The sequence below is a fragment of the Trachinotus anak genome, unplaced genomic scaffold (genome assembly GCF_046630095.1).
Source record: "Trachinotus anak isolate AG129_WGS33_773 ecotype Australia unplaced genomic scaffold, CSIRO_AGI_Tana_v1 ptg000018l, whole genome shotgun sequence".
Taxonomy (NCBI): domain Eukaryota; kingdom Metazoa; phylum Chordata; class Actinopteri; order Carangiformes; family Carangidae; genus Trachinotus; species Trachinotus anak.
In genome coordinates, this window is record NW_027273869.1 from 1,882,322 (window position 1) to 1,908,404 (window position 26,083).

The 26,083-nt window shown below is 42.1% G+C and overlaps 1 long non-coding RNA gene across 1 annotated transcript; it reads left to right on the forward strand.

Moving 5' to 3' along the window:
- Nucleotides 1-11,100: 11,100 nt before the first annotated feature.
- LOC139635561 (uncharacterized) lies at nucleotides 11,101-25,175 on the forward strand. The gene is made up of 5 exons (XR_011694251.1): nucleotides 11,101-11,540; nucleotides 19,004-20,241; nucleotides 20,628-24,050; nucleotides 24,157-24,219; nucleotides 24,360-25,175. It is a non-coding gene; the product is annotated as an uncharacterized lncRNA (long non-coding RNA).
- The last annotated feature ends 908 nt before the right edge of the window (nucleotides 25,176-26,083 follow it).

Here is a 26,083-nt window from a genome sequence, read left to right on the forward strand (position 1 = left end):
CTGACAGATATGACTTAAACCAGCTTAGTGCGGTTCCTTTAATGCCGACCATATGTTCTAGTCTCTGTAATAAAATCTTATGATCGATGGTGTCAAATGCGGCACTAAGATCTAGTAGAACAAGTGCCTGAAACAGAGACAGACAGAGACACAATACTCCCACATCCTCAGGGCTGTCTCCCCTCTATCAGTTAACCGTGCCCTTGCACACTTCTGTCCTCGTCTTTACCTATGCAGTCTGCCCGTCCGCACCGCACCTAGAGAACAACCCCTTCCCACATCCTTGACTTCACTATCTGGAACACCCTGCTCCCGGTTGAGAATTCAGCAACTCCCCAGCATATAGTTATCTAAATATATAAGCAAGCATCCTGTCCCCACATGTTCCTCATAACCTTGCAATACTCACACACACAATGCTATTGTATAAACATATTCTTCATGACATTGACGTTTGTAGCCTTTTGGTGAAAAACCACAGTTTAATGTGAGTCCTGTAGTCTGGTGAAATACACTCATATTATAATTGGGTTAAATTATGCATGAACTCATATGTATTCATTAAAAGCATATGTGGTTACTTTTACTGTGTCCTCGTGATCATTAAATGAAAAATAATCAAATAAGCAGTGTGACATATTCTTCACAGTTGTACTCCTGCTGTCGGGAGTCCAGGATGGAGTGGAGTGTCTTGTCCTCCTGGTACAGACAGGAGGACATGGTGTGAGTCTCTGAGTGAAGAACGTTCAGAGAGAAACACATCAACAGGAGCTAAAGGAAAAAGAGATGAGCAGAGATATAGGATGTCTGTTTATTCCACTGATGCTTGCTGTGTGCAGGGCCAGCTGACAGGCTGAGACCTCCACAGCAGAACAAAATAAATGTAAAAATCAGAAGTGTAAGAAAAGGAAGGTAAAAAGGTGGATGTAAACAAAGAAGTAGGTCTGACTGGTGTTTCTTAAACAGCGATGATGTGAAGATGATGAAGGAAACTCCGCTGACACCGTCTTACTTGCATATAAAGAGGTTTATTACAAAGAAGTCCAGCATCAAATCAAGCACCATGGATTGCCTGAGAGAGGAGTCGAAGCCAACATGATTCTCCTCTGAAATCAGCTCTAAGTACCCGCTTATATAGATTGGTGTCATGAAGCTGAGACAAGATATATGGTCCATATCTAAATGGACCTCATTTCCTAAGACAAAGAAACGCTCATCTCGTATGTCCTTTTGACCTAGGGCCCCTAATTAAATGTACCAGACCCAGGAAGTCACGTAACATATGGAAATTAAGACATTACAACATACAATACCCAGGAAGTCACATAGCATATGGAACTTACGACACTAAAACTTGGCTGCTGCTGAATGCTGTCTCTCTCCTGTTGTGTTTTGGAGTCTGAGTCTATTCTTCAAATTAGATATTTTCAACACAGTTAGCCCTTTGTGTGATAGTCGGAGGGGTCAGAGAATCAGACCCACACAGGTGCAATCTGAAGCCGGAAACAATGTGTTTTGAGAGTTTGGAAATGGGTTCTTACCTCTGAGTTGTGACCACCATGTTCGGGCCAGCAGATGCCCTGTCCGGGTCCACAGGTGTCCCCCATTCCCTGCCCTGAATGTTTTTCAATGATTGAGAAAAAAACGTGGCTGTGGTCTGTTCACCTTGCTGAGTGTGATCACCTACACCCTCCCTTTGACCTCAGCTGCTGTTGCAGCTTTGCTGCATGCAGACAGAGTACAGGTCGGTGTATATTAAAACCCACCACACTGCTTCACTCCAGTGTGTGCTGACTGTCACAGGGGAAGTTTTGAACCATGTGTATGAACTGTGGAGGGAGGTTGCAGTGTTCCTCACATCTGATTCCCCGATTCACAAATGCAGCCTGGATTCACAAGCTTGCACGTGTCAGACATTTTCCAGCATCTAAATGTACTGAATCAAAACATGTACGGGTGAGATACGTACATACTGCAAGTGCAAGACAAAGTGCATCCTTTTTCCAAGAAAACCACACTGTGGTCAAACAAGCTCCAGGAGGGGGTTACAGAAATGTTCCTGCTGCTCCACCAGGAGCTGCTGTTGTGTGATGAGTTGGTTTCCATTTCTCCACTGATCCAGTCTCACCTGGACCACCTCCAGAGATATTTCAGAGAATATTTCTCGGACCTTGAAAACACCCATCTAAACTGGGTTAAGGACCCCTTTGCCCCTGATGTAGGTTCTAGTCTGGACTAAATGTCACAGACAGAGCTGATTGAGATGACAAACTCAGGGGATTTAAACCTGAAATTTGAGGATCTTCTCCTGCTGCCCACTGTAAGAAAGGACTGTCCTGCCTTGGCCAAGGGGGCACTGAAATACCTTCTCCCTTTTGCAACAAACTTCCTGTGTGAGTGGGTCTGGACTTTCAACTTTAAAAGTACTGTTGTTTATTAAATAGCGATGATGTGAAGATGATGAAGGAAACTCTGCTGACACCGTCTTGCTTGTATATAAAGAGGTTTATTACAAAGAAGTCCAGCATCAAATCAAGCACTCTAGATTGCCAGAGAGAGGAGTCGAAGCCAATATGAATCTCCTCTCAGTAACAGCTCTAACTCCCCGTCCATATAGGCTGGTTGTCTTCATGAACCTTAGACAAAGTATATAGTCCATACCAAAAAAGGCCTCATTTTCAGAGAGACACTCTTCTCCCAAGGCAACTAGACCTGGGACCAAACAAGGCCTTATTTTCCTTAGACAGAGAAACACCCATCTCCCATGGCACCTTTTGACCTGGGGCCCCTAACTAAACATACCAAACCCATGAAGTCACATACCCTATGGAACTTCAGATACTACAGTACTCAAAACAAAACACAACATGTCTGCATATGCAAAATTACATGGGTACTAACTGACATTAATTCAGGCTTTACAAACTGTGTAGGAGCCACCAAGCCCACTCCTCCCACTACTGTGCTTTCTGTCTCTCACTCCCACACACACATACAGCTGAGTGAGGTTTGTTCTGTTGCTGTATGGTTGCATTAATAAAAGTAAGAGTAAAAGTGTACTCTAAAGTTGTTTTTTCATTACATTTGCCATACCATTGTTGGTGGATTTGCAAAAGGGGTCCCCAGCCATAAGTTAACCCTTTTCAGGGGGCCTTGGCATAGGAAAGTTTGGGAACTCCTGTGTTAAGTAACTAGTTACTCATTTAGCATTAAGGTTTGAGGCTTGCATATATCACATGGGCCACAAAGACATTATATTTTGAAATACATACTCCCCTAAGGTGTAGTAATTCACTGTGTTTAAAGGACTGCTCACCCCACAGGCTTTGCAAATGTAATCATCTCTTAATTATAGTGGAGACAATTGTAATGCCATGCACGCAACTCTGATTTAAGTGTAGAGATGTGATGTACTCCTGTCTAATCAAGTGTGTTATGTTCTGTAGACTCAGCCAGTTTTGCTACAAATATAATCTCACTCATGTATCCATGATAACCTCACACTGTGATGTCATGTGATGTTAAACCATGGCTGAGTAATAACTGTGTTGTGCTGATAAGTGAGGGATGACCATGGCAAGGGTTTTACCTCAGTGGCAACAGTCACACTGACTACACTCTGACCACACTCTGACCACACTCTGACCACACTCTGACTACACTCTGACCACACTCTGACCACACTCTGACCACACTCTGACTACACTCTGACCACACTCTGACCACACTCTGACTACACTCTGACCACACTCTGACCACACTCTGACCACACTCTGACCACACTCTGAGCACACTCTGACCACACTCTGACCACACTCTGACCACACTCTGACTACACTCTGACTACACTCTGACCACACTCTGACCACACTCTGACTACACTCTGACTACACTCTGACCACACTCTGACTACACTCTGACTACACTCTGACCACACTCTGACTACACTCTGACCACACTCTGACCACACTCTGACTACACTCTGACTACACTCTGACCACACTCTGACCACACTCTGACCACACTCTGACTACACTCTGACTACACTCTGACCACACTCTGACTACACTCTGACTACACTCTGACCACACTCTGACCACACTCTGACCACACTCTGACCACACTCTGACTACACTCTGACCACACTCTGACTACACTCTAACCACACTCTGACCACACTCTGACTACACTCTGACTACACTCTGACTACACTCTAACCACACTCTGACTACACTCTGACCACACTCTGACTACACTCTGACTACACTCTGACTACACTCTAACCACACTCTGACTACACTCTGACCACACTCTGACTACACTCTGACTACACTCTAACATGTGGATAAACAGGTGTGTGACCTTGAAGGGGATGTATTGGAAAAAAGGAGAAAGTCTGTGGTTCTAAACAGAACCCAGTTCTTTTCCCTCTGTTGTGTATCTTTGTGGCATTGTGGTGTAATATTAAGGGCTAATGTGCTATGTCTATTAGCTAAATGTATCTGCATTTATGATTACTTTGATTACTATACTCATCATAAACATGATTGAAGTGTGAAGAATAATGTCACAATATATGTAAACTGTGTGTATCACGGATTATGTGCACATGTGTTGAACTCAAGCAAATATATTATTCTTTAAAAATGCGGTATGAAAAAGTTAGAACATAATGGTGTATTCCAGGATGAGAACATGTTTAAAAAAATGTAATAGAAGAGAATTAGAATATAATGGTGTCCACTGGAGGAGGCTTTGACTAAAAAAAATAGACATGCCTGGGCATGGCGAGGCATGTCAATGTGCTCTGGGCCATGGTGCCCTCAGGTCACTGTGACCTGAGCATGAAAAATGTGTGAATAATGCACAGGTGGATGCACCAGTTTCAGTAGAACACAAAATGATTCAAACTATTTTCAGCACCAGTTTCAAGAGATAAGGAGTTGTGCCCCCAGCCCAGGTGTTCTAGTGAATAACAATGTAATGTTGTAATCTGATATGGGCGGGGGAATGACTAGGCACTTTTTGGAATATAAAAGAAGATGTCACGTATCAGATTTTTAGATCAACTTCTGTTGTTCTTGGGCTTTGTTGTTGACAATAAATCTCTGCTGCACTGAACTCTGCCTCCCAATGATTTTTGAAGACTTTAAAGATTTTTGAACAACTGATAAGACTTAAGACTTAGAATCTGGTCCATGAGTGGACCCACATCATCATCAAGTGATAAGTGGAATAACACGACACATCCTCCTCATCAGGAGGGGTTGTGGTGGATTTGTTACCAGTCTGCATCAGCTCATTTCCCCCGGCTGTGACCGAGCCTGAAGCACAGTGCCAGGTATAAGGAGCGTTTAGCAGGAGGAACAGGGGGCTGGGGGGGCAGAGTTGCTGTGGACCTTGAGACTCGAGGGTCTCATGTGCAGGACTCCATCAACAGCCTGATAAGAGAGGAGTCCCATGTGGCTGCTGCAGCTGGGGAGAGGCTCCTACACAATGAGCCAATGAGAAGAGGAACATGATGAAGGCAGCAGGGCCTCAGTTCCTTCACGTCATCTTTTTGGGACAGAGCGAGGCTGGGACACCATCGTTTCCACAAGAGCTGCTTCTGTGTAAAATAAAAATACAGTGTTAGTTCAAATCTCAGTGGGTGAAGAGGGAAAATGTGACCTTCTACCCCCATATGAGGAGGGGTCAACAGGGTCTATGAGGCAGAGCATGTCTGAGCTGTATTCAGTGTCTGTGTTCATGAATCAGCCTCAGTTTACTGTATGATCTTGTATTTTACAGTCAGTCTCTGTGATGACACCAGACTCTCTCTGTCTCTTTGTCTCAGTGTCTTACATTAACCTTTGACCCTTGTTGAGTGTTAGAGACAAATACAGTATAGGAAGTTATAGAAAAGTGTTGTAGAGACTTCTGAAGATCCACCGGCCAGTCTGAAGAGGTTTTCTGTGCCAGAGGCCTCTTCTTCATAACAAATGGACCTGTTGTTTATTAAACAGCGATGATGTGAAGATGATGAGGAAAACTCCACTGACACCATCTTGCTTGTATATAAAGAGGTTTATTACAAAGAAGTCCAGCATCAAATCAAGCACTCATAATAAAAATAGAGTTTCATTACATAAGATGAGGGAGTCACCCATCTCCCAATGACACCTAGACCTTTTGACCTAGAGCCTCCTAGCTAAGGCCCTTAAATTTTAGCTGACCCTAGCTAAACATACCAAACCCATAAGGTCACATAACATAGAACTTCAGATACTACAGACCAGGGCATTAAAAGAAACAGTGAATACTGATGTGCCAACGCTCATCAGTGGACACAGAGCATCTCAGAGTTGGTGCATGGACATCCATGAGTGATGGGCCCTGACCTGCCATTAGCTTGTTTTCTCTAAGAACTTAAATCCAGATGTCCAATGACTAAAATCCTTGATCTGGTTAAAACATATAGTTGTAAACAACCAAGGTGTCGAATGTGAATCTTTAAATGTGGCTGAAAACAGGATAAAAGTCTTTTTTTTCCTCAATCTTCATTGAAAAACTTCCAGGGCATAGGGGATATGACATCACTTACAAGCGACCAAATGAAATGGACCATTACCATGATTAAAATCACTGTTTCTCTGGTTCGAGAATTGATAGAAACATTTAGGATTCTGTAAGTACATAACTCAAAAATATATAACATAGAAATATATAACATAGTTCTGGTCATTTTTAGACATTTTACTTTAGATATGTTTTTCACATTAGTGAAAAAGTTACATATTTATGATGTATTAAGAGCATTTGTCAGTAACACTAGTCACCATGCATGGATAACATTTAGAACACAATCTACTCAACTGACGTCTGTAAACACATCGCCTCAGAGCAGGCTAGGAAATTCCACCCTCTTATCCCAACATGCTACAACATTAAGAAGAGTGTTTGATGCTTAACAAGAAGATTTGATCTTTTTCATCTTGAAGATGGTCTTTGTTGCTTAGTGTTCAATGTCTGACAAAGTGCAGAAAGAGATAACATCATGTTCCTTCAGAATAGCCCAGTGCGCACATTAAGTGGTATCCTACCTCAGATAGTCATGTGACTATAAAGAAAACAAATGTTGGAAATGATGAATGTTCAACCCTTTGAATTAAATGTATATATATTATTTTTATTTTAGATGTTTTTTGTCCGTCTCTTAACTGGTGGTACAGGGTGTCTATTTGGGGCTAGTGACACCAGAGAGTCAAATGAATAATCAAACAACTTGTTTCTATGTGAAGATTACAGCTTCTAGTAATTGTAAATTACATTTTATGGTGATTGTTGACCTTATTCTTAAAATCAGAGGCATGTAATTACTTTTTTTATGTTTTATTTTATGTTTTTAATCATCTATTCGATTTCCACCTATATTCAATGTATGTTTAAGGTTTAATATTTTCAGAATAGTCACGTATATTTGTGTCTGTAACAATGAACTGCCTGTGGACATACAGTCCAAATTTGGTGCGTATTGTAGGAGTTGAAACAATAATTATTTATGTTTGTTATGATATTATGCCATATGTTATGTTCACTTATGATCGTTATGATATCATATCATACCATATATTGTGTTCATGGAGTTAAATTTGGAGATAAACTCACACCTGTTGCAAAATGAACTCAGCACCTGTTGCAGAGTGTATTCAGTGTGGTTAGCTATCCTACACCAAGCTATGATATACTCAGCGTGGCTGGAGCATGGGTTAACCATTGGCTAACCACCGCTGTAATGAAGGGGATACCAACGCTAATGACTTTTTGGCAAGGCACACAAACGATGGCTTGTCAGCTGAGCATGCCAATGTAGTAGGGTTGCACATCTCTCTGTGATAAACGATTCGATATGCATCTAGATACACAGGTTACGATTCGATTCAAAAACGATATCCTTTTATTACAGACCGATTCGATACGAATCGATTCCATACAGTGTAAGAACAATACGATTCGATTCTATGGTTAATATTTGTTGTAGATATTTTATATAATAAAGAAGCCAAGTCTATGAAAGTGACAGTACAATAGTTTCTTTTTAAATATGTAAAAGACTGGCACTGGCAAAAAAAAAACAAAAAAAAATAGATCAACAAAATCACATGTCAATGTATTTATTTTTAGACATGGACCAAAAAAAAGTCTGGCTGAATCGTTGGATGGGAACGCCAGAGGTAAAAGTAGCACAGAGTAGTAACAACAAACTTTGTTCGAGCTTCCCCTCTTTCTTATAAAACCCAAAAACAGTCCACACCTTGGATTTTTGTTTCCCCGATGCGTTGAAAATCTTTCTCGGTGCATTATCACCCTCGGTCAGGCTGACGCTTTCGTTCTCCACCTCCTCCATTTTCCGTGTCATCCCTTGTTTATCACTCATGCTAATACCAGCTAGGCAGCTACGGCGTTTCGCGGGCAGCCTCAGCTCTCGCGTTGTTTTAGAGACCTGGTGCGTGTGTAATGCCGCCAACCGATTCAAAGTCTCGCGATACCCGATCCATGACTCTATAACCGATTCATCTAGGAATTCATTGATAATTCGTATCGATTGAGGAGGCTGCTACCGATGCAGCCGTATCTCTCACTTGTTGAACCGAATATCCGGTCGCATCGGTTTATCGTTCACAACCCTACAATGTAGTATCTGAAGTTCCATAGGGTATGTGACCTCGTGAGTTTGGAATGTTTAGTTAGGGGCCCCAGGTCTAGGTGCCATGGGAGATGGATGCTTCTCTGAAAATAAGGCCTTGTTTGGTCCCAGGTCTAGTTGCCTTGTGAGAAGAGTGTCTCTCTGAAAATGAGGCCTTTTTTGGTATGGACTATATACTTTGTCTTAGGTTCATGAAGACAACCAGCCTATATAGACGGGGAGTTAGAGCTGTTACTGAGAGGAGATTCATATTGGCTTCGACTCCTCTCTCTGGCAATCTAGAGTGCTTGATTTGATGCTGGACTTCTTTGTAATAAACCTCTTTATATACAAGCAAGACGGTGTCAGCGGAGTTTCCTTCATCATCTTCACATCATCGCTATTTAATAAACAACACCAACATAATGCTTGATGATACTCATTAGAGCGGTGGTATAGCTATGGTTGGGCAACTGTTGACACACAGATGTAATTAAGCATGATAAATGTATTCTCAAGGACATTGCAGTTCTTTTTAATAAAGTGCAGTGGAGCCCCTTCCAAAGATAAGGGAGTCAGTGAATGGCAGCTGAGGGGTTCAAACTAAGGTTATGTGACATCAATAGAATGAACATGCAAGGTAAGACATAAAGAGCTGTCATGAAGGCAGGCAAAGTTGCCTTTTTGGAGGCAAAGTGGGCCGGATGTTTTAGGGCATAAAAGGATGTGCAGAACAGTTAGTCAGTGCCTTTTTATTATATATATTTTTGACTGCTTTAAGTACTTTTGAGAGACTTTGTTACATGTTGGTGTAGAAGTCCAGAGTCATATCTGGCCCAGACCTGGATCTTCATTTTACACAACAGTATCTGACCATTATTCCTACAGATGTATGTGGAATCGTAGATGCTGCCCCTTTTGAGGTGTTGAAGGAATGGAAGTTTATTTTTTGTCAGTAGTTACTTATCACAGGTTACTTACTATGGTCCCTGATAGCTGGAGGGACGGCGGTGAAACATTATAACTGTGTGATATGAACAAGGGAAGTCTTGAGCTGCTGTATTAGAAAAAAAAATGACAAAAAGACCAAAAACAAAAATGTAAGGAGGACTCCTCCATAAGAGAAGTACTGACAAGAATACTGTCATACAGAACAGCAGGGTCAACTTGCATATACATCATACCCCTCATTAATTCTTTATGTTTTTTATATTTTTTTTAAATATATTTCTTCTTTTATTATTTATGATAGGATGTGGGTCTCCATCGGAAGGTTTAAGAAGTTTAGGTTTTAGTATAATATGGTCATAAGAATGTTGGAAATGTCAAATCATATAATCATTTTAATCATTTATATTTTACTAATTCATTCATTTTATTATCATTGAACCTTGATTGTTTAATCATACAATGACTTAATCTGTTCCTCGTTATCATTATTAATCATTGTTGTCATTTACCAATGTTATCCATTCATTTATTATTGAAGTATAAGTTTCCTTCCTGTGAATATAATTGATTTTGTTCGGACATGCATGAGAGGGCTGTCAGAAATGACTCTGAGGTGGCTTGAGGGCCACCCTGTGAAGTCTTAACAAAGTCAATTTACAGGGATTTGAGATGATGACATCAAGTCTCCAATTCAACTTTTTTTTTTTTTTTTTTTGGGTGGGGGTCAAAGAAAGCAAAGCTTAAAAGTCAGGGTTGAGCTCTGGATGGTATTAAATTCCTGTAACACTCTGATGTTATCTGTCCAGTCAACACCATTTTGGCAGTGAAATCAGTCTCATTCAAATGTTATTTCATTCACTCACAGCAACAACTCCTGCTGCTGTGACCCAAATAAGGATGCACATATCATGATGTGGGTAACTACATCCTTTCATTTACTACACACACCAGTGAGTACATAACACACATCTTAAATCCTTTAACATCTAGAAATATACCACACCTTCCTCTGTACATGACACATCGTGACTTCTGAACATGCACTTCTCATCATACATAATGATAATAATGATAACAATAACTGGATTCACTGGCTGAATGTTGTGTTGGTGTGTGTGCTGTGCAACTAAGGGTCATACCATTTCATATGTTACAGGGTTTGATGTTTCTACATTAATATTTCTACACAAAGCATCATCAAACATAATTGTATTCTGTAAATTATGATGTCTAATTTAATCATTCAGCTTATATATTCACAGACACATACCAGAGGCCAAACATGAATACATTTGACTGAATTACAGAAGCAAAAGTACTGAATGAAGAGTGTTTGGCTGAGCTAATCCCAGATCACCTGGCTCACTATAACCAGTCGGAATTCACATCAGTGGTGGACCAGGCCAAGGGCGGGAAAAGAGTTTACTCTCGTTTTGTCAGAAATGACCAGAGATGTTTTCTTAACGTGGAATATACCCAGCTAATTAGCTTTCTGCGCCTTATCCAATCATATACACCCCTTCCAAAAAAAAAAACAAAAACCCAACCAATCAGAGCTCACGCTGAGCGTCTATAAACCGGTGTGTCCCGCCCTCCTCAGCGAACTCTGAAGCTTCATCCTGAGCCAACTGGACGCGCCAGCACACTGGGAACATCAGTGAGGAGCTTCAGCTTCGGACACGGGAACGTTAACGGAGAGCAGCTACTGACGTTAACGGAGAGCAGCTACTGACGTTAACGGAGAGCAGCTACTGACGTTAACGGAGAGCAGCCGCTCTGATTCTCGGGATTCTTTCAGTCGTCCGGGGTGAAGTTTTTCGCGCTGAAAACTCACCGTAGGGAAATCACTTTCCTCAAAACAACGGTTTTGAGGAAAATGTAGAAGGGATGAGTTAAATACGTGACGGTGAAATGCGGAGAGTTGGTAAGTAATGTTGGTGGGCGTCGACACTTCCTTTATTTTTGATGAACTTTTATTCAAATGTGCCAAACAGTGGATCACGGGGGGGGGGGGGGGGGGGGCAGTTTCACTTTCATTTACTTCAAAGAGTTCAGAGAAGTTTCAGAAGACGTTACAGAGTTCCAGAGTTCCAGTTACAGAGAAGTTTCCTGCGTGTTGTGTTCGCGGTGGCCACGGTTCGTGATAGTTGATTTCACCGTGAGTGCACAGCTGAGAGCGGGCCGGGCGCACACAGGCAGGCCGTGATCTGCGTGCTCCCGTCGTGTGGCCAGTGAGGACTTGATAGATCGAACTCACCTGTCCAGCATCCTAAGCTGACAGGGACCAGGCAGTGGACGGAGGTTTAACATTGACATCTGGACGTGATGAAAGTCGTTTTGGGACAGTTTGTCCTGTTTCTTCTGGCTGGAGGGTTGTTAAGACATGTTCAAATTTAACTACCTGTCTAACTTTAGAGATGACAGACAGCGGCGGAACTGTAGAAATACTGCAGTTTAACCTGGGTTGTTCATGACGTCATCATCTCCTAGGAAACAAACGCTTCCTGAATTAGTGAGGCGCGAATCACAGTTATATCCGATCATCGTTAACGCCAATAACGATAATAAAAATAATATTAATTGCATTCTCTAAAATGTGAATGTACTTGAGCTTCATTTGAGACGTGAATTGGACAGTGTTTGGGCTGCGTTATGATTTATTAACTTTGGGAAGAAGCCAAACGTTATGGAGAGCTTTGACACTGTTCAGGAAGCACCAAAGACTGAATGTAAATGTCAGCCTGTGTTCAGCTTCATTTAAACTAAAAAGGAGAACTTGAAGTTTGTATAAACGTTTATTTAAAACCAGCTTCCTTCAGTGTGATATCATCACATGTAATGAGAAATAATGATGATGTGTGATCAGGTTGGAAATAAGCAGTTGAGGGGGATGATAATACATCAGAGCCGGTCCGCGCATCATTAGTCTGAACTGTAAAATGTGTTCAGGAGCATGTGTGGGAATAACACGTGTTATAGAAGTCTCTGTTTTTATTTTCAACGAGCAGCTCGTAAAACAGCAGCAATGGCGACGAGGCGGTTACTTTGGCCCTGTTCAGACCTGGTATTAACATCTGTCCTGAGTGATCCAATCACCAGTGTTCAGCTCTAAGTTCAGGTGTGAACTCACCCAGGACACATCCGAGATCCGATCACTCAGACCACATTTGGAGATGGTCATGTTCTTGTGGCCACATTCTTTTAGCAGTGTGAACACAAATGTGTCCTAGCCACATTGAAGGACCACCTCCTCTACTGACGTCCTCTGAATAACCACCTACTCTACTGACGTTCTGTGAATAACGGCCTCCTCCACTGATGTCCTCTGAAGAACCGCCTCCTCTACTGACGTCCTCTGAATAACCACCTACTCTACTGACGTTCTGTGAATAACGGCCTCCTCCACTGATGTCCTCTGAAGAACCGCCTCCTCTACTGACGTCCTCTGACACAGTCTAATTCGTCCCAACACAGTTTCATCATGAACCAAAAATACTTTACTATTTTTAATGGATAAACCTTTATTACACTGTAGAGCTGTGCACAGTGCATTGATTTGCTCAACCCCTCATAACCACTTGCTCTCTCGCTCACACACACACACACACACACACAGAAGCACATTGATATCTGTCAGACATCTGTCAGACTCCCTAAAAACAACACCACATACATGTTTATTTGCATACGAAACCAGGAAGTGAGATCTAATCACAAGTGGTCACTGGAAACCAGGTGTAAAGCCAGGTGTGAACAGACAAACTTATTGGATGTTAATGGATGTTAATACCAAGTCTGAACAGGGCCTGCGATCATGATCTACTCGTAAACACAGTCCTGCTGTGGACCGCTGACTAAGCTAAGAGACGACCTGCTCCCGCTGTGTGAGCAGGTCTAGAATAGAATATATCTTTATTGTCATTGTATAAATACAACGAAATTGGAATGCAGTCCTTGGTGCGAAGAGAAAAAAAGAATAAATAAACAATAAATAATCAAGCTTATAAAACACACGCCACCCACAAACATTCACATTCTGCAGTTGGTGGATGTTGCACGATCAAGTTGGTAATGCACAGTGAAATTACAGAATGTTCAGGATTTTTTGTGTGCTTTTTTTTTTATTGCGTTTATGGCACTGGCATAAAATCTGTTCTTTAATCTGGTTTTCATAGCTTTCAGTGTCCTGAAACATCTGCCTTTGGGCAGCAGTTCAAAGACAAAATCCCCTCTGATGAACAGGGGCTGAATGTCCGTTTCCTTCCTCCTGAAGTCTAGGATCAGCTCTTTAGTCTTAGTAGTGTTAAAGACCTGGATTTATTTCTGTACAGCTGACAGCTGTTCCACCTCATCCCGGTATGCTGACTCATCCCCCACAGAGATGAGCCCCACCATGGTAGTATCATCAGCGAACTTGATGATGCTGTTGCTGGAGTGGGTGGTGATGGAGAGAGAGAGAGAGATATACGGAGGGGTTGAGTGAACATTGCTTTGCCCACAGAGTGAAATCAGATTTAACCATTAGAAATAGTAAAATATTGTCATGGTTAAACTGTGCTGGTACTATCATCCATCATGAGTGATACAATCAGTATCAGACCAGTGGACAGCTTTAGGTGTGAACGCCCTGTAGGCCTACACCAGGTGCAGCACCCAGGACACATTTGAAATCTGATCACTCAGACCACTTTCAGAAGTGATCTAGTCCACATGTGGATCTTTTAGCAGTGTGAATATGAATACATCCTGGTCACATTGAAGGAGCGCCTCCTCTACTGATGTCCTCTGAAGGACCGCCTCCTCAACTGATGTCATCTGAAGGACCGCCTCCTCAACTGATGTCATCTGGTAGACCGCCTCCTCTACTGACGTCCTCTGATAGACCACCTACTCTACTGATGTCCTCTGACACATTCTGATTAGTCCCAACATTGTCATAATGGACTGGAAATATTTTATTATTTCCAATGGATAAACCTTATTTCACTGTAAAGCTGTGAGCAGCTGTGAGCACTTTCACCACCGGTCCAGACTACAACGCAACTCTGGAGTTTTAGACTAAAACGGGTCCAACATTGTCTCTGAAAGTCTCTGTTTTAGTAGCTGAAGACTCTGGAGGAGAGTGGATGGAGGAGGCACTGACAGAGCTGGTCAAAACTTCATCTATGTTTTGACGGTCCAGGATCTGAGCAGGCAGTGTGTGCTCTGGTCTCATCTTTATTTGTCTGAAGCCTTTTTAGATGAAAATGTGTTGGTGCTCCTGTTGTGTCCGAGCCTCCATGTGAGATGCTTTGGTTGGTAAATGTGTTTTTAAAAATTTAAAAAAAAAAATATATTCAGTGGGCCTGCGCAGCAGCTTACTTTAGATGTGCCATGCTTAACTGGTGTAGCAGTTCAACATAACAGGGAGTGGGTGTGACTTTGTATTTTAGACTGCAGACTGATGCTTTTGTGGGATTTCTGCATATTAATTAAGTGGTGGTGAGTTTAGACATTGAGGTTCTCTAAACTCTGACCCCAATTGTCGTTATGAAGAATAGAAGACATTCATCCTCAGCTTCATTTTAGCCGGTGCTGAGTGTCACTGTTGAGTTGCAATAACAACCATTACCGGCGGTATGTTGTATCACTTGTGTAGAGTCACTAATCAATGTGGTTCAGTCAATAACTTAAGGGCAGGGCTTTGTGCACACTCTGCACACTGTTGTCTGTACTTGTCAAAGATAATTTGTGAGGGAAGAAGCTCCACTCTGAAACACCATTGAACAACTTCAAATGAACTCAGTTTATCTTCAGTTCATGCAGAGTGAGCTGTCTTATTTTTAGATTAGATTCTAGTCTAAATCAAACACACCTGTCACATTGTGTGACCAACAAGTGGATGCTTGGTCTGGGTAAAGACTAAATGCTAAACTACTGACGGTGGATCCTTCAGTTGAGATTTCTGTTTGCTTGTAACACCAGTGAGGTGTGCACCACCTTTACCCGCTGTAAAGTTTGCCAAGAAGTAATGTTACCAAGCAGCTGGTGACTTGACATTGACTGTAAGTCAATGGCTAATAAAAAATACATCCATTAAAATGTGTCCATCAGTTAGCTCGGACTCAGGTTTGAGGACCTCTCGGTGCTCACTCTGTGTTCTGTTGAACCGGCACAACATGTAAGTGAGGTCCTGCTAACGAGCTATGACTGAGGGGTTAGGTGGACCAGTGTGAGGAGTTCAGCACCGGAACATTTCAGCTCTCATGCCGAGCTTTTATAATAATGGGAACACGCTCTTCAGCTCAGAGCTTGGCTCTTTATTTGCTAAGTAAGTTAATGACAAATCATAGGCTATATCCTGGCTCAGATCTCTGTTCTTCCCGAACGCATTTTCTATCGTTCCCGGGACGACGGGATGGCATTAAGCTCAAGCCCTGTGGCACATCTTGTTTTCATAAGTGTTGGAATCCAAAATCATAATCGAAAATAAAATTAATTGCTCACGCATAGTTCACATCATTCATACTGTTTAATTTAAAGCATTTTAAATAAATAAATCAAATAAATTAAATAATTTCAAATGCTTGATGTACTCATCATATTCCATTGTTAAGGAAAAACGCATGATTTGATACATTTTCATTGCATCCCTAAAGTTGTTTAATGCATTCCTACATTTTTCAGCTCAGGAGTACATGTACTCTCTGGGGAAAAGTGTCTAGCCCTGTTGTGCAAAATTTTTGGCACCCTTTTCCACAAACAGCCCTTTATAGAATCTAATGACAAGCTTTATGATGCATAGATGCTGTCAGTACAACCAGTTAGGTGCTTTGGAGCACTGAGGTCTTGAAGTCGAAATGTATACCACAGAGGGTTAGGAGTAGCTTGACAAAACCTGACAACCTAACTGATAGGCAGGAGGTAGCGGGGTGCTCTGAGTAGGTCAAGCAGTACCGCTGTACTTGTGAAAGGTGAAATAGCACCAAACCGATAGGAACAGGACTTCATTGGACAGTGACCTAGGCTCCTAGGCAGAGCCCAACTTTGCATTAGAATCCATTACAATTATTTAAGAGTGTGCTGGAGATAGGGCTGTGCAATATGACTAAAATCTCATATCCCAATGTAGGTCATTTCATATTGGTAAGAGAGAGCACAGGTCGAGGGTGAATTCTATCCATGCTCCATCCCCAAGATAAGGTGCAAGGAGAGCAAAAGAAAGGAAGGAAAACTGCTTTACCCCATAAACTGAAGGGACCATTGAGAGTTGTTGAAATTGTTGCATGTGAGAGATGGGACAGACATCATTGCCCCCACCCCACCCACCCAGGGGTTAGGTTAGGTTGCAGCAGGGTACTCCAGAGTTCCCTCTCCTCAGCAATGCTTTCCAGGTCTTCCTGGGGGAACCCAAGCCATTCCCAGTTGAGAGGGGATATGTAATCCTTCCAGTGACTTCAGGGTCTACCCTGGGGTCTCCTCACAGTTGGACATTCCTGGAAAACCTCCAAAGGAAGGTGTCCAAGAGGCATTCTCATCAGATGTCCGAACCACCTCGATGAAGCAGGGACTCTACTCCAAGCCTCCACCAGATATCCAAGGTCCTCACCCTATCTTTAAGGCTGAGCCCACACACACTATGGAGGAAATCCATTTCAGTTACTTGTAACTGTTATCTCATTCTTTCAGTCACTAGCCAGAGCTCGTGACGATAGGTGAGGTTGGAACGTACATCGATTGGTGAATCGAGAGCTCTTCCTTCCAGCTCACCTCCCTCTTCACTGTAATGGTCCGGGGCAATGTCCATATTCCTGCTCCATCCTACGCTCACTCATGAACAACACTGTGAGATACTGGAACTCCTTCACTTGGGGCAACAACTCACCCCCAACCAAGAGGGAGTAATCCACTGTTTTCTAGCAGAGAACCATGGCCTAAAGCTTGGAGGCACCAACGCTCAAGCCGGTCGCTTCACACTCAGCTGCAAACCATCCCAGTGTGTGCTGAATGTTACTTTCTGCTGAAGCTAACAAAATATATGAAGGAAACATTTTTAAATTAAAAACTGTTGCCTCTGTGTTTTGAACTGAAAAAGGTTTACCATGTATGGATTTCTGTAAAGATAGAAGTTTTGAATTCCTCCAGTCATATAAAATGGAGTTGGTATGATGGTATTTAGACTTTAGAAAGATCTGTCACATCTCATCTTTGGGTTGTTCCTGTAAAAATGTCAGGGCCTCTGTGTGAGACACACCAGTTGGTGATCATGTGTTTTTAAAACTTATTTTGAAGCTGTGCTCAGTCTTTCATCCCTGTGTGCGGAGTAGTTGTGGTGTTTCTGATGTAAAAGCACTGTGCTAGACAGGTGACAGGTGTGTCTACAGTGACTGTGCTCTGAAAGACGTTACAGCAACAAGTGGGTGAAAAATAGCGGGTTCACCTGGGTGTTATGTGTTTTGAGCTGGAGCTGATAAATACCCATGTCCACTGCAGAGTCACGAGTGTGAATGTAGATGTTCCCTTTTCCATTGCCAACAAAAGCCCAATGTTATTGGGTTTTTGGACCAGTGGAAAAGGGGCTACAGAGAAAGAAAGAGACAGAGTTGAGTGAATCATGGTGCTACTCACAGCTCTACGATGAAATAAGGTTTTAGCCATTTGAAATAGTGAAATATGTAAGTTCGTGAAAGTGTGGCGGACCAAAGTTGACTATAGCAGAGGATGTCAGTAGTGTAGGTGGTCCCTCTGTGGCAGGGCACACATTTGCCTTCACACTGCTAACAGAATGTGACCACCTTTGGTTGTGGTCTGAGTGATCAGATCTCACGAGTTGTCAATGCATCTTGGGTGCGTTTACACCTATGTGCTGTAAGCTGTCCACTTGTGGTCTGAACAGGGCCTTTAGAATTCCTGTTCCTGAAATTCCTGAATTCCTAGAATTCCTAAATAGAATGGATAATGCTCTCACATCAGTTCAGGATTCTGGTGTAGGCTGTGCAGAGAACTGCTCCTCCACCAGCCTGAAAAATCATCCATCAGCGATCTGCCCTGGAGCTGTTCATCTCCGCTGGTCTCCACCAACCTCTGAGGAAAATATCTAAATATCTGGCTTTTTATCTGCTAGTGGAATACAGTCCAGCCCAAATATTGTGGTTCATGATGTTATTGCGTGGGGAGTCTTAATACAATTGTATTGTAGTTTTTTATGTTTCAGTTGTGTGTGTGTGTGTGTGTGCCTGTGTGTGTTTTATAATACAGACATTTAATTCACAGCTCATGTGGTTGAGAGGGCCTTACATGTCACATTGAACAAGCCATTTGCTCTCAACATGGATTCACAAGATTAATTGGTAAAGGACTGCATGACATTCTTGTCCACCTCCTAATTTTTTCTTTTTTTTCTCTTAGACCTGAGGAACCCTTGACTGAAATTATCCCTTGAAAGACTGTTCTTCATGCAATGTACTGTGGATATCCACACAGCCAAGGAGGAGCCTACCCTGCAGTCCAACACAAGAGTAATGTTTATGCTCCTACATCACACTGGGACAACAATGTTACACCTGCACCAGTGGGTCACCCTGCAAATGGAGTGCAAATCAACCAGGTAGCTTCTGAGTACCCTGAGGGGATTAGGGTGGTTCATAGTCCAGCTCAGAGGCAGCGAGGCAACGCACAGCCATATCAAAACTTCCAAGGACTCCACCACCAGCAGAAGTCACAGGCAAGCATAGCAAGGACTGGATTCCAGCACCCAAGGTCCTGTGACAGTGCACATACTCCTCACAATAGAGGCCACCATCCAAGCCGAAAAGCTAATGCTGACTTTCATTCAGCGCCACATACCGCTGCGCAACGCAGCAGTTATTTTGACCCATCTGCTAATGAAAACTCAATGAGACAATATACTGATTATAATAGTGGACAACAAAAGGAACATTTTTCTGGACATGTCCTGAAAGGGTCAAATCTGAACGATAATACTAATCTGCAGCAAAGACAACATTTAAATAGTGCCTTTTCAGCTGGTACCAGTTCTGTAGCACTTATGAGAGACACAGCACAGACATTTCCTGTTCAAGATCATCGTTCTTCGGCACCTAACAACAAACAGCAGACATCTAGCCTGCTGCTACATGCCTCACTGACAGGAAGTTATGGACATTTCAATACCACCCCATATTTTTTTTCAGAGCAAAGCAATACCAATGTTGAACTAAATACTAGTGCTAGTTTTTCATGTGAAAGATACTACAAGAGTCAGCAGGTGAAAAGTTCACCATATACTGTAAACTATGGACGGACTAGAATGCAAAACTTATTGGAAGTTGGAGAAACAGAACCACCTCCGGATGACCAAATAAAGTTCATGTTTAGAGAAAAGGTCAAATATTTTACAATGGTTTCATCTCAGGAAGAAGGAAAAGTTGGACAGACAAGTTTTTACACAACTGACAGGACCTCCACTCTCCAGTCTGACGGCAACACTCCAAAGTCCAGCAGCCACCACTCCACAACCTCTGCCTCTGACGAAGAAGAGAGACCAAGAGCCAGCTGTGCTGAGCAGTACACTGCTGCAGTTGGACGAGCACTTCAAGACAGTTTAAAGGGCGGGAAAGCAAATGCTGCCAAGTCTAAAGACACAGGTGATTGTATTACAGTTGCATCAGAGAAATACTCAACAGGTACACAAGTCTCTGCTAAAGGAAACTCAAAACACGCTCCTAAATATGAATCTGTTGATAATGGTGCTTCTGTAGAATTTGATAACCGAGTAAAAATGCACTTGGATGTAATTATGCCTACAAATGGTAATGGAAAACAATGATGAAAGACTGCAGAGCAAATTGTGTGATAAATACTTGCAAGAATGGCATGGCCACTCTTCATTGTTCTTTAACTGTACTGAATGAACTGGTTGCTAGTCTTGGGAAAGTATAGGCCATTGAAGAGATGGACATCTTTTCTAATGTCATTTTGCAACAGTATTGAAATGGGGATATAGATAACATTCGTCTCTTTACATCCACAGAATATCCACAGATTATGGCCAAAGTTGCTGCCACTTGCACAAAGAATGGAGATAAAAGCCCGCTGGTCCTGGTGGTGTCTGAAATGACTTTGGATGGGCTGACTGAGAAGGACCCCAGTTTACTGCTCAACTGCAGCTCATCAAAAGAAGATAAGTCCCTTTGGTTTAATAGCAACAAGAACTTGGATGAAATGGACAAAATGCCCAGTGTTTCTCTGACTCTCAAACACACGATGGAAAAGGAGAAAGAAGATACAGGCCTAAAACCAATAGGGGCAATAGGGTTGGACCCTGTGCAGGGTTCAGTAGTACTTGGAAACGAAACATTTGTACTCATATCGCCCAACAAGAATCAGGACAAATATACAAACAAAAAGAAAAACACTGAAGATCAACATCATCATGTCACCTGTCAGGAGGTAATTACACACTCCAAGCCAAATCAAATTCAGATTGATAGCGTAATATCACTTCCTACAGACCAAAGTGAATGGCTCTGGAACCAAACAAGTGGTGGAGGTGTGATGAAGGATGCAGGTTCTGTATGTTCCCAAACTGATTTAAACCTAATACTCTCTGAAAACAAATTCCATCAATCACCCCTGTTACCTGAAAGCAAGAGGGAGGGGGCACAGATTTTGAAAGATCCACGATTCGAAGACATTTCAGATGATGAAGACACATCACAGCCATTGGCATCCTTCCCAAAGACAGAGCATGAGGAATTAAGCTTACCACCATGTTTTGAAGAGCCCCAGTATGAAGATATAAGTGAGGATGACAATCCACAGGTTGAGAGTTTGGCTGTAGAGACATCCTCACTTACACAAGTACCTGACCCTACATTTAAAAATGAAGACTATGGACGTGTGCAGGGTCAGGCTCAGATGGAGACGGGACAACTTGATACAGCACAACGATGCTCTTGTCCATGTTCTGGTGAAACTGATGATTTGTTATGTCCTGAATGTGACAGTGAGAGACATCTGGGATGGGAAACAAACCACTCTGTTTCATGTAGTCCCTCATCTCTTCTGAAAGAGGGAGATGAGACTGACGATGAGGTAGAAGATGACTACATAGTCATACCTGTTAAAATGTCAGACATTAAATTTGTACCAGATGCCCAGGATGTACCAGAAACAGTTGTCCTAGATGATGGTGAAACTGGAGACAAATACCGACACAGTGACACAAATGCAACACACCTTGAGTTGCATTGTCCAGTTCCCGAACCAGTACCAGCTTCTCCGTCTTCTGTACTGGAGGAGTTTCCCACAATTCAGATCTTTCTACAAAGAAAAGCTGAACAGTATGGGACAAGTTTGGCGTTATCAGGCACAGGCATACCTGGACATGAAATGGACTCTGAGAGAGAACCTCATACACCTCAGAACATTAGAGAGTCCATCTCTGATTCTGAAGACAGCTGTGAAACCGAAGACAGTTGTGATTACTCATCTGCTTTAGAACACAACTACATGACGGTGTCTGCACAACTGTTAAAAAAGAGGTTAGCACCTCCAGAGACTGATGAGTCTGAATCTAAATCTGAAAAAGAGAGTGAACATGATGAGGCGACGAACATGCAAAAAGGTCAAACCAGGAGCTCGGACAAGTCGGGCTATAAGCAAAAACTGAGAGAGTTGATGGAAGCCAAAGCTGGCTCAAAGCACGTCAAACCAGAGACCAACAGACAAAAGACCTCAGAAAAGGAAGATGTAATAATTCTTGATTCTGACACAGAGGATGAAAGTGACCAAAACTACACAGAAGTAAAAGGGAAGAGGTTATTTCACAAAAACAGACTACCATCTGCAGCCTCACCAGCATCACAGCATCATGAAGAAGTGGTACATGATGGACCTGCCCTGTCGAACAGTACAGAAACCAGTGGGCAGCTGAGTGAAACCAAAGCCTGCTCTGAGCATGTGCAACATGAGACTATAACAAAAACAGAAGATATAATAATCCTTGATTCTGACACAGAGGATGACAGTGCCCAAAACTACACACAGGCAAGCATAGGGAGGTCATTCTCTCCAGGTGTAGTGGACAGTGACAGAACGCCATGTGTTCAACAAAACGGACATTCACCTGAGACTGTTGACAGTGAGCTAGGAACTGCTAAAGAAAAGCTCCAAGAAACCAGATTGTCTCCTGCAGACTCATCAGCTCTGCAGCACCAGTCCAAACCTCATGCTGCACAGTTTAAAGAGGTGAGGCAGGATACATGTGACCTGTCTCTCAGTATAAAAAAGATCAAAGCTAAAGGTGCCTCTGAGCGTGGTCAGCATCAGTCCAACAGACAACCAACCTCACAAAAGACAGTTCTCCATGATCCTGACATGGTCAGAAAAGATAGTCAGATCAGCAAAAAGAAGAAAACAACAGAGAGAACATTCTCACCAGTTTCAAAACACAGTGGTGATGCCTTATTTGTTGTACAAAAGAAGAAAAGACCTTCAATTGAAACTGTGAACAGTCTTTGTCAACCTGCCAAGAAAAAGCTTCAAAAAAGGGTGTTTTCATCTGATGACTCACCAGAGAAGCAGCCGCAGTCTGTGGACGAAGAGGCACACTCCACTCCAGGTCCTAAACCTGTGATTTCTCACTTCTTTGTTAAGAAGTCATATCAATCCAGCAATGACTTGAAAATTCTAAAGGAACCTTATGTCCACAGGCGTGATGCAGATGAAACTCCAAGGACCAAAAACTCCCAAAGGTCTCCAAAGATCTCCACAGCAGCCAGCAAAAAGACAGACTCCTGTGAAAAGAACATGCAGCTTTTACACAGAGATGAACAAGGAAAATTTATGCACAAACCAAAACCTGCAAATGATAGACACTGTGCAGCAAAGACTAAGGTTCAAGCCAAACCCAGACTTGTTTCAAGACAAATGTTGTTACCTTGCCTGGAGGGCCCATCCACCTCCACTAGCAGCTCAATTTCCACAAGTGGACAACGTCCTGAAGCCAGACGAATCTCAGAGCCGTCACAGTCTGGAGAGACCTCTACCTTCTCTAGTCCTTCTAAGACTATGCAGAACACATCTGATCCAAGGCACGGTCTGTCTGCATCCAAACTAAAGCTTTCTCACTCTTATAGCAGCCCCTCAATGTTAGGTCATCCTAGCACATGCACAAAAGGCCCGTCATCCCGTGCACCCATGTCAGCAAGGGAGCGAGTGCGCAAAGACTGGAACAAGCGCAATTTCGCAGCCAGAAGAACTAGCATGGGGACAGAGAAGGCTTTGAGATCCACAAATCATGAATCATTGAGCGAAGTGAGGCCCGGACCTAGTCTCTCTGACAGGCAAAAGCACAACTCCCATCAGTCTGCACTTCCCCTGCTCAAAAGGTGCAGGTTTGAAGCCAGAGAGATGACGAAGGCGAGAAATCGAGATGTCATAAGGGAACAAAGTGTGTTCTTTTCAAGTCTTTAATATGTGTTTCTGTTGATTGAAAATAAGTTTTTATTTGACAGTGTGTTCTGAACACATTTTCCCAACCCTCATTCTTACCATAGGACACTTCACAAGTGAAGGTTACAAGTGGTCAGAGAAGCCAAGAGCATCACAGCCTGCTCAAGGTGACACTCTCCATTTCCCCTGACAAGGTTTTCTTACTATTTACAGCTGCCTGATGCACTGTGCAGTGTCACCAAATGTTCTGTGTTTTTGACATAGAGGTGCAACCTTTTCTCTTGTTCACTGCTGTTCTTCATAACAGGTTCCATCTGGAAGAGGAGGAGGTGGAGATCCCCTCAAAGATCCCACTGGTGAGGAAGGAAGTGCCAGAGCCTACATGTTCCAACGGAAGATTTGTTGTTGTATCAGATTCCGTCTCATTTTCCAAAGCATTTCTGTATGGTTGTGTTATACCAATATTATAAAACTTCATAACCTGTATTTTGTATCTTAACTGTGTGTGTGTCTGAGAGTGTGTGAGCTGTGTTTTTTTTTTTTAATTTTTTTTTATTTATTTATTTATTTTATTTTTTTTTTTTAAACCAGCTACCTCAGAATGAAAACAGATTTTTCACTCACATGCTCTGAATACTGAAATTGAAATGTGTCAGATATTTTAAATGTTTCTGTCCTTTATATAAAAAAAACCAGAGCTAGATCCACAGTTTATGATACAGAGTATGCAATCACTTTTCATCACTTTTAAAATGTTTGTTTTTGTTCTAAGCTGTGATTCACAGTAATCAGAATTTAACAGAGTTGTCTCTATAAAATGTTAATGTCATAAAAAACTTCAATGGCCGTTTGTTTGGTTTGTGTGTTCTTCTATTTCACCACTAGAGGGAGACATTGTGGTACAGATTGCACTTCTGATGTTCTCCATTGCAGATGGTACCCTCCAGTGCATGTATGAAACCACACTGTGTATTGTTATCTGTCATCTGAGTAGAAACAAAAGTGACTAGCTTCATTGCTGCCTTCACCATGTTTCCATGTTAAATGGCAGCTGGAAAATAAACTGTGGCTCCATGTTCTTGAAAGTCTCTTATCAATAAAGCACTGAAACCTCACCTATCAATGGTTATTAATGGGATGTTTTTATCTGGATTAAAGGGTAAACACTTGAAATGTACCTAATACCATGAAATATCCTTGAATGAGTCCCTCAAAAGTGCTCTGTTGTTTCCTTTAAAGTGTAAATCTGAGGGTGGCTTTGTCACAGAATCTGTAAATCATGGATAAATTGATTATGTGTATGTATGTCAATAGAAAACCTATTAAAGGCACTTTAATATGTTAAGCCCTTAGCTGTCCCCTTAATATACCATCATTATTACTGGTAAATTAATAATGTGGTTAAAAAGGTTATAAGTGTAATAGGAAAATTAAGGTAAATATAGTGATTTAAAAGTATGCTTTGCTGCTTTCATTTGTATCTTCATCTAACTTACAGCTATAAACACAATGTTTTAATCAACAACACATCACTGTTCTGGTTCAACCATTCACAGTGTGTCTGAGACTGTTAATCCTCCACTAATGACATGAGCAGAAGCTGACTGGACTCAGGAGTCGTCAGACCTGGACTCAGGAGTCATTATCAGACCTGGACTCAGCGAGACCAGACTGAGAGACTGGAGGTTGTGGGTCAAAGACACTTTGACTCATGAATAGAAACATCAGCTGATGTGAACCAGGCCTCACAACAAAGATCTCAGAGACGAAGAAGAGCTGATGAAGCTGAAAGGGTCAGAGCTTAGAGTCACAACTGAAGGCTTAAAGCAGTGGTTCCCAACCTGTGGGCTGGGGCCCACTGGTGGGCCACAAAGGTATTACATGTGGGCTGCCAAATCATTTGCAAAACAATTCAATTTTGGTGAGAGGATGTTAAAAAAACAAAAAAACAAAAAAAAACATAAATAGAAGTTATAAAAGTTTTAAGGAGAAATTATCTTTAAAAACATTTAAAAACGCCTTTCATTGTTT